This window comes from Microtus oregoni, unplaced genomic scaffold, assembly GCF_018167655.1.
Source record: "Microtus oregoni isolate MIOR12 unplaced genomic scaffold, Mior012 000011F_ref0000422, whole genome shotgun sequence".
Lineage (NCBI taxonomy): Eukaryota > Metazoa > Chordata > Mammalia > Rodentia > Cricetidae > Microtus > Microtus oregoni.
In genome coordinates this window covers 7,256,053-7,266,373 of record NW_024543070.1, presented here as the reverse complement: position 1 = coordinate 7,266,373, position 10,321 = coordinate 7,256,053, and the positions used below count along the sequence as shown (strand labels likewise).

The following is a 10,321-nucleotide window of genomic DNA, read 5'->3' as shown; positions in this document are numbered from 1 at the left end:
AACTGCCCCAGCCCAGCTGTGCTATATGTCAGGGAAAGCAAAGCTTCTAGCAGAGCTCCACCGCAGGATTTTGTAGGATACTAATTATTTTGTTGGCTTCTCTTGAGGAATACTGATTTTATTATTTTTTTTAAAAGGCCTATCTGTAGAATCTCCCCCAATCCCAGTCTAAGATTATTTCTGTCTTAATTAGCATATCAATGGGTACTACAGGATTAATAAAAGATTACCCTTGGAAGGTGCTTAGAGTTTAGAATGTCCACGCTCCTCTCCTTGTTTCTTCTCGTTTCATGTTCCATTTTGGAATCCAGTGGGTACCCTCTTGATTGCAGCCCTGAATATATGTGTTGGTGGCAGCTGCTAAGGGAATAAGCAGGACACAGCAGATGTGCCAACAACTAGGGTGGACTCAGCTCAGATTGAAATTGCTTTTCAAGTGAGTCTGAGCCAAACAGCTCTCAGACATCCGTACGTGTTACTTTATTAAGCTAAAATGTTAGTTAAAAACACAATAAATGTATGCTAGACTTAGCGAGCTTTAGAAATATTTCAAATATCTTGGTTGGAAGATGAAGTTTAAAAATAAGGGGTTCCACTTCTTTCATCAGGCGGCCTCATTAGAGTGATGTCATCTTTAAACCCTGAGTGGCAAACCCTGACACACTACCATGATGCCCGGGAAAGACAGGGCATACTGGAAGTCCAACTGCTTCCTTAAGAGCATCCAACTTTTGGATAATTGCTCAAAATGCTTCACTGTGAGAGCAGACAATGTGGGTTCCAAAGAGATGCAGCAGATCCTCATGTCCCTGTGGGGGAAGGGCTGTGGTGCTGATGGACAAGAACACCATGATGCTCAGGGCCATCTGAGGGCATCTGGAAAACAACCCAACTCCAGAGAAAAAGCTTGCTCATATCCAGAGAAATGTGGGCATTGTGTTCACCAAGGAGGATCTCACTGAAGTTAGGGGTATGCCGCTGGCTAATAAGGTGGTGGCTGGTGCCCATGCTGGTGCCCATCACCCTGTGTGAGGTCATTTGCCAGTCCAGAGCATTAGTCTGAGGTCCCGGAAAACCTCTTTCTCCCCGACGTTACCACTAAAAATCTCAATGTATGGAACCATTGACATTCTGAAACAAAATAGGAACTAGCGAAGTCACGCTGCCTAGCATGCAGAATATCTATCCCTTCCCCTTTGGGGTAATCATACAGCAGGGGTTTAACAGCAGAGTTTACCCGGAAGTGCTTGACATCACAGAGCAGACTCTACACTCCCACTTCCTAGAGGATGTCCGAATGTTGCCAGTGTTTGCGGATTGGTTACTGGACTGTTGCATTATTGGCACACTCTATCGTTGGTGGGTACAAGAGGGCCCCGGCATTGTCTGTGGAGACTGAGTATGCCTTCCGACTTGCTAAAAACCTCAAGGCCTTCCTGCTTGCTCCATCTGCATTGGGGGCTGCTGCCCCTGTGGCTGCTGCCCTTGCCCCATCGCTGCCTTGTTTTGGTGCTGCAGCCGCCCCAGCCAAGGCTGAAACCAAGGGAGAGTTGGAGGAATCAGATGAAGATATGGGATTTGGTCTTGTTGACTGATTCCCTCAAAGGAACCAACCCAGCCAGCTTAATTTGAGAAACATAAAACCACTTCTCTCACAGGAAAACCCACAGAAAAGGCTAGCCTTTTCACAGAGTCTGAATCAAAATCCAGGGAGCCTGAATGGGACTGACCTAGGCCCCCTATATGTATGTAACAGTTGTGTAGCCTGGTCTACTTATGGGACTCCTAACAATGGCAGCAGGGGCAGTCTCTATTGCTTCGGCTCTCTCCTGGGCACCTATTCCTTGGATTGGATTGCCTTGCTCAACTTTAATACAAGGGGTGGGGCGGGAGGAGAGGACGATGCTTAGTTTTCCTGCAATTTTATATGCCATGCTTTGTTGATATCCATGGGAGGCCTGCCCCTTTCTGAACAGAAAAGAGGAGGGGTGAATTGGGATGAGGCAGAGGGGAGGTGGGGGTATGGAATAGAAGGAGAGGAGAGCAGAAAAACTGGTAGGGCTGTAAAATAAAATTGAAAAAAAAAACAAATTTAAAAACTGAAAAAAAAAAAGTGTTAGGCTTTCATGTATGCCTAGGCTCCGGGGCACATGCCACCTGCTAAGCACTTCCTCTCTGTAGTCCCTGGCCACATAACTTCCCTCAGACAGAAGGTGGTCATCCTTTAGTCTTAGCCTCCATCACTTCAACCAAGGCTTTGAGGTTGATGCCCAGACTAGATTCAGACTGGAGATTCCTTTTTAACTTATTTGAGGTCCAGTGTAGTGGTCTGGAGTTTCCCGGGCTCCTCAAAGTGGTTCCTTCTATTTTTTTTAATAAATAATATTTATTTTTATTTTACATGCATTGGTTTTTCTGACTGCATGTTTGTGTGTATGACGCTGCTGGATCCTGGAGTTACAGACAACTGTGAGCTGCCATGTGGGTGCTGGGAATTAAACCCGGGTCCCCTGGAAGAGCAGTCAGTGCTCTTAACTGCTGAGCCATCTCTCCAGTACTGACATGCAAAGATTTCCTCGAGGCAAGCACTCAGCCCTGATGGAGAAGGTCACAACGTTTCCCTTTTCTGTATGTTCCCACTTCCAGCGTCACAGACACAGCCAGGGATCTCTTTTCGCCCTTAGGATGGGCTTGGTGTACAACACTGAGCACTCCCTGAATCCACTTCCCATGCAGGTTTTACACGAGTTTTTAATGAGCTAAAATCCTTCTTCTATTACAGGACTGTGAGGATGACAGGGTATGACGGCCACACCCTGTCCACCATTTATTGATGAAAATATTGAGGCTGTATCAAATGCAATGACCTGGTGAGTCTTCCTTGAAATAGTGACTGGCCTAGCTGGCGACTGGCTCGCCCTCTGACCTCCTGCTTCTCTGGAAAAGTCTATAGCACTGCTTAGGGGACATGGGTGTATGTCAGAATCATCTAGGGAGCTTGTTAATCCTGCTTCGGATCTGTAGGCCCAGGGTAGGGCCAGTCCGGGTATCAGATGGTTTTTGACCTGTAATAGTGACTCTGTAGTGCTTACACAAGTGCTGCATGGATCGAAGACTCAGTCATAGGCCACTGTTCCTCATTCTCATGCCCTCTCTAACGTGTACACTCTCACTAGGAATGTGCCCCCTTACTGTCCACAGGACTCAGTGACAGCCTCCCTCACCCTTCTCTTATCATTCCCGTTTCACGTCTTTTTTCTAACATTTATCTTGAGTTATTCTCTGCCTATTTGCCCTGTTTCATGCATTTTGGCTTCTTTACAACTAGGTTAAAAACATCTTTGGGTGGAACTGTATCCTGAATTTTCATAACTGTGAATATATATAAATTATTAACCAATATGTGTAGACTGAGGACACCTTTCCCATCAGTTTGACTGGCACATGCCAGGAGAGCTTATCTGACTTTCTTATTTACGGATATGTAAAAAAGAAAATTGGCTGTCATTGCTATTGTTCTCCCCAGTGGCGCTTGCCTCCTTTTCTGGGTTTTCGCAAATTTTTTTTTTTTCTCAGTCTTTCTGAAACACCATTTGCTTTCTTCAGCCAGGACCGGTTCTAGCTAGTTGTTGCTTTGCAATAATAATGACATGTTGAGACTCATCTGATGGACTTTGAACACCCTGAGCAGAGGCTGGCCAAGGGCAAGTGGTTGGCTAATTGTGGCCTGCAGACCCAGTGCCTGTGAGGAAGGAAAGAGGCTGACGCTTCTGCACTAAGCATTCGAGATTGCATCGGTGGTAAAAATCACATTTCAAAAACTGAGTAGAAATAAAACCTTAATATGCAGGCCATTTTCATGTCTTTGAAACATCTGGCAGTTACCTGGCCTAAAATCACATATTCTTCCTTAGAATCTCACAGGTTATTTACACGACGTTTGGCTTCTGCTTTCTAGAATTCTCTGTGGATGATGGATGATGATGGCCACAGCACCGATGGAATGGCCACTTGTAAAATGTCACTTTTAAACACAGCCATTTGTGAATGATTACAGTTTATGTTTGCTGTCCCCTTTTTATTATATCTCCGAGTGAACTCATACGCCTGGGGCCTTTTGGGTCAAGTTGAAGTTCACGGTGGATCACAAGCACTGGGTTATAAAATCCTTCTAAGTAAGGGTTTCAGTTGGAAACCTCGGGACTGTTTGCTTGCCTTTAGGGAGGCTAATACTGCTGGAGAGGGACTCACTCCTTTTAGCCCAGAACCTGTGGTCGTGTTGTGATTAGTGATGATAGGTAGACCTATGGAGGATGTTGTCCTTAGCGATGGCTGTTTCTCTTGTCACACTGGCATTGTTATTCCTATTTCCCAGAACACCATGCTCTTGAGTCTCCTTAGCATCGGACAGAATGGGCCAAGGGACTGGAAAGACGGTGCAAGCAAGGAGAGAGGTGAGGATAATCCCAAAGGGAGATGGAGAAGCTAAGGTGTCCGCTGTTACCAAGGAGCCACATGGTGTAGATGAGTTCATGCTACTAGGAGCTGAAAATTCATTTCCAAGAGACTCAAGTGGTAGGAAAGACTGTGGTCAGTGACATTTTATTTAGTGCTTGGGTCGTTAAGGAAATTAGCCTACATGTAATTAACTCATTCTCCCATTGACTTAATTAAAAGAGATCCGCCCATCCCTGTGATTTTCTACCTTTCTTTAGTTTTAGACTTAGAGACACAATTTTTCAAATATCCTCCAAGCATTGGCTCACTATTAAGAATGTCAGGACCTTGACTATGGTCCATCTATCTCAAAAAAAGTCCCTAAAAGAGTTCGAAGCTTGGTTTTAACTATGGGATCCACCTGGTGACAAGCAGACAGCTACTGTTGGTGTGTTTAGACTACTGTGGGCTGTTGTTACTCCACTCTTCTTTGGAACATCCAGGCCCTAGAATGCTGGAATGTAGGTGCATTAGATAAGGCAGAGTTGGGAGCAAGAGAAGGATGGGAAAAGCTGCAGAGTAGAGAAATGTGAACCTTGTATCTTTAAGGTTACACCCCAGGCTTTATACACTCTGTATATGCAGATGCATTTATCTTAAAATAGGATCCCATGGTGCTCAAAATCCACAGTGGCTGCCTCAGGCCTGTTGGGTAGAGTTGTAACACTGTCTTCAGTCCTTCAAAGGCCTGCCCCAGCTGTCATTTTCAACCCCAAATAGTTCCTCGTTTTTTTCTACTGCTTTTCATTTGTCTTGACTGCTACACCAGCCTCTCATAGCTCCACACTAAGCCCCTTGTTGTCAGGGAATCAGTTTTGCCCATGTTCATAGAATAAACACCAAAAATCTCTGCCCTTTTCCCTCCTCTTGAGAGAAGTCACTCACACCAACTTTTCCACCCTGGAATATTGCTGAGGTGGGTGCTTACAAGTCTACAGCAGTCAGAGCCAAAAATCAAACTGCCCTAGTTGGCCAGGTAAAGGCACCAGAGGGGTGTGTGTGTGTGGGGGGGGGGGGGGACGACAGCTGAGCTGTTGTCTTTTAAGTCCTAGGCATTGCCTGGTGCCTTGTGTTGAGCTGGACTTTGCCCCTGGGGTTTGGTCTTGTTTTCTTTCCTGAGACCGTAGAGGCCACAGAAATGCCCCAAACTACCCCGTTCCGACTTCTATCACCCTGCCTTTTGAACTTACCCGGCTGCTCACCCCTTCCCTCCATTTAACTGTGTAAACTTGTTTTGACCTTATCACAGCCAAGAGCCTTCTAAGCCTGCCTAGGCTGGACAGCAGGTATCGCTCTGCTTAGCTTGCTGTCTGCTTACATTCCGATCCTAGATAAGTGTCTCTGCATATTGCCCAACTCCTCGCTTGCAGGCTTCTAGAGTTTGCCTTTTATCTGGTTCATACATGGATTTTGTACTTACATGATATTCAGCAGAGAGTCAAACTGTTCCCTTTTGACAGGAAGGGATTTGAGCATAATCTGGGAAAATCAGCTATAATGCTTTGTTGGAAGTCTTGAGAGGAAAAGTAGTTGTTGGTCACACTTTGGATACTAAATATAGGTAAGGGAATCAAGACAACACACTTGGAGAAACTGACATAAATTTAGTATATGCTTCAATGCTGAACATCTTGCAGAGAAATGTATTACCTTCGCTTCACGTTTCCAAGTGAAGAGCTGTGTTGTAAAAACTGTGTTGTGTGTTTTATCTCATTTATGCATTCATTTAACAGATTACTAAGCACCCGCTACTTTCTTGAGGGCCAGCTCCCTCATTCTACTTCTCTAGTGGGGAAGCCGATACTCACGCAAGCTATATCATTGCAGACAGTGAGAAGTGCTTGGCTGAAAAGTTATGTGGCCAGGGAGTGGACAGCCACCAGGGACATGGCTGTGGAAGAGTGACCCGAAGAGATGACGTTGATGCAGAACCTTGAACGACAAGCAAGAGCCTTTCTGCAGAGACTGAGAGGGAGAGCATTGTGGGTAGAGAGAACAGCTAGTGTGGAAATAGGAAGGTGAATACTCAGAGCAGCTGTGGAAGGTGGCAGGAGACCAACGCCTAGCAGCTGATGAATGAACTTCCCAAACACACAGCATCTCCACAGTGGAGCACTAGCCAACCGTGAAAAGCAACGAAGACTGAATCGTGCCGTACCAAGAATGGATTCTGAACAATACTAGGTTAAGGAGGAGCTAGACACAAAAGATGACATTTTATAAGGTTCTATTTAAGTGAAATAGCTAGAACAGGTAAGCCTACAGACTCTATGAGTGGCTGCCAGAGGCTTTGGTACGGAGAGTGATTGCTCAATTGGCATGCCATTTTCTTAGGGTGTGATGAAATAAATATTTTGGAATTAGAGTGGTGTGATTGTTATAAAGCACTGTGAACATGCCAATGTCAATGAATTGAGTCTTCAGAACAGATCATTGTGCATTCTCCAAATACTATCTAGATGGTTCTCAACCTGTGGTCTCAACCACTTGGGGCGAATGACTCTTTCAAAAGGGTCACCCAAGACCATCAGAGAACACAGATATTTACAGTACCATTCATAACAATAGCAAAATTACAGTTATGAAGTAGAAACAAAATAACTTTATGGTCAGCGTCAGCATAGCTGGAGGAACTGTATTAAAGAGTCACGGCATTAAGAAGGGTGAGAACCACTGTTCTAGATTAATAAACGCGCTCACGTGAGTTGAACTGGCCCTATTTGTCTAGAATGGCTACAGTGAGGACGGGGTTGAAGTGAGGATTTTCTGTTTCTTTCCCTGAGGCAAAATGGCTTCACTTTCATCCTTTGTCCTGTAGCAATGGCTCCTAAAATGTCTTCCACCTCTCAGGGGCAACAGATGTGAACCTAGGTCTTGGGGCAAGAGAGTTTGTTGCCCCCTGCTGGCAGCTGTGGTGTCTGCTTTTGCCATCTTGTAAACAGCTGTGCAAGCTGGTGTTTGGAGTTCAGATCACGTTGACACCAATCCTCTTATGTTGACCGACTTCTTGACGAGTTTCTGAAAATTCGAGCATTTCTTCTTACTTGTTTGTAGGGAGTTCCTCATTTCTCCAGTGCTGTGCCGGGGTTGACATGCTTTGCCTTTCCTGAAAGAACCCACCTCTCTGGAGTTCACTAGGTGTAGCACATAGTCAGATCAACCATTTCTTTTCCTTTTATATTTTTCTTTTTTTCCTGTATGGGCACATTTTTAGAAAAGAATGAAAAAAACTACACCAAAGAGATAGCTGTAGGATTTTACATTTTTAAAAAATATTTATATCTTTCGTCTGTCTAGAATTTGCTCTAGGGTAAGATTTAAAGAAAAGCAGATGTTCTGCCTTTGTACTTTTGTCATTTAATTTTTGTTAGATATAGATTTAGGTCTCTTTATTATTTTTAACATATAACGGCACCAAGATCTAAAAGAGCAAATTACACATCTGTTATTAGAGAAAAATATGCACTAGAAGCTGGATTTGAGAAAGCAATCTGTCTTTAGGGTCACGCTTTCCAGCATTCATCTGCCTTAGTACTTATGATGATTATGGTCAATTATCCTGAGTTTAAAAATGATTGCAGTTGTTTATTTTGTGTGTTGTCCATTGTGTAATACGAGTTGAGGTCAGAGGACAATTTGCAGGAGTGGGCTCTCTTCATCAGGTGTGTTCTGGGGATCAGACTAAGGTTGTTGGGTTTATCAGCAATCTCCTTTACTGGGTGGGTCCACTCATTAGCCTCTAACATGAATTTTTAAAGAGATACTTTACTGTCTGAAAATAATGCCAGTTTTGTATTGCTATTATCGTGAATGATATAGTTCTCTCTACTTTGGTCTTAAATTCCATGGCCCCAGTACTTCCAGTGACATATTGTACTGGTAATAATAGGTAGCCTTGCTTCGTTTCTTTTAAAGCTGGTGAATGAAGTAGCTTTTCCAGCATTGTGTGTGCCATCAACTTCATTAGCACTACTATTGCAGCCCTGGGGATTGCATCAGGGCCTTGTGTGTGCGAGGCAAGCAAGCACTCTGCTCCTGCACTTCATTCCTGAACCCCAAGTAGTAAACATAAACACATTAATAATATTAACCTATCATTTTTATTAATTTATCATGATGATCAATAACTTGGAAATTAATTTAAATTCAACTAAATTCATGGGCTGTATGTATGCAGTAAATTAAAGTTATTGTTTTCGTGCGTCAGTGTTCTTATTATCAAATTGCTTTACTAACTTAGCAATCTCATTAGATTAATTATAAATATTATAATTATAAATATTATCTTGCAGCCGATATTACTTTTTTAGCTTCATCTTCTACTCACATTCGGAAGTGTGGTTGGCTGTATCATTTTATGCATGCTAACGTTTTTATTAGCAAACAAAGAGTTGAGTTTCATTAGCATTTTTTTTTTGTTAGCATCTTTCTAACAAAATAGCTTGGATTGTTTCTTGACTTTTCTCCCTTTCTTCTCTCCGTCTTCTCTCTCTCTCTTGCTGTGCTTCCCTGTTCTGGTCGCCTCCTTTTCCCTCTCTCGTTTAGCGTGACCTTTCCTTCCTCCCACATACCTTTTGTTCCCGTCTCAAAGTCTCTTATCTGTAGTAGAGGTCAGAGGAAGCCTTGAGTGACTGAGTCCTGAACAAGCATGATTGTTGCCATGGGCACAGTCACGTCAAGGACGTAAGATGCATGAGACACTGGACAAGCTGGTTCGCCATATGGGCCAGGCTCAAGAAAGGTGGGAAGGTTCTCCTTAGGAGTCTGAGGATGGGTGTTTATGAATGATTGATCAGTGTGTGCAAAGACTAGAAAGTGAAACTTCCTCCTCATAGATATTTTTAGACAGAGAATGCCCTAAAGGAGACCTCCTGCTGAGGCTAGGTAGTCCTCCGCAAGTGCGGTACCCAAATAAACCCATCTACGTTCGGCGTTATGGTGGTGAGAATGCTTCCATCTGATCCTGACCTTCCTGTACGTATGTCTGTGTATCTAACTATTTTTTTCCTCCCTCGACAGCCCAAGCCATGCAGGACATAGCATGTATGTAGTTTCATCATTGATATTCACTCTCACACTCTCATATTTACAGGCATACACATATTGAAAGTTAAGATCTGTGTTTGAGACAGAACACACAATTTTGTCTTTTGGCCTGGGTTACCTCTTTGCATATACATCCTTTTCATTGCAGGTTTCAGTTTCTTCTAAGCTGAGGACAATTCCATTGTGTGTCTATGTCACAGTTTTGTTCCCCATTCTTCTGTTGATGGGCATTTAGGCTCATTCTGTATCCTTACTATTCTGAAGACTGTAGCAGTGCACCCACATGCCAATTTCACAGGCTTGATTTCAGAACCATTCTGTGCCTTTAAATCAATGTAAAAGTCATACTATATTTTTGATGTTCTGAAACTAATTACTGTGGAATTTATCAGTCAAAAATATTAAGAACTGGTAGTCATTAAAGAAAAAGCAACTGCCATGGAGTGGTGGTGCACACTTTTAACCCCAGCACTCAGGAGGCAGAGGCAGGTAGATCTCTGTGTTCAAGTCCAGTGTGGTCTACAGACCTAGTTCGAGGACAGCGAGGGCTACACACAGAAACCCCGACTTGAAAAACCAAAAGAAAAGTTAAAAAGAAAAAGAAAAAAAAAGCAGCAGCATTTCAACTTCTTGGTAGGTAATTGTTTTTATTCGGATAGTCTAATTCTTCTTGGGCTCAACACTATAATTTATACTTCCTGGAATGTTATAGAATATTAAAGTTATCAAATATATTGAAATCCATTTACGTTTTATGAATGATTCTATAGGAATGTTA

The 10,321-nt window shown here is 43.3% G+C and overlaps 1 pseudogene; it reads left to right on the top strand.

The window, feature by feature from the left end:
• The first annotated feature begins 671 nt into the window (after nt 1–671).
• LOC121453667 lies at nt 672–1,595 on the top strand (annotated as a pseudogene).
• The last annotated feature ends 8,726 nt before the right edge of the window (nt 1,596–10,321 follow it).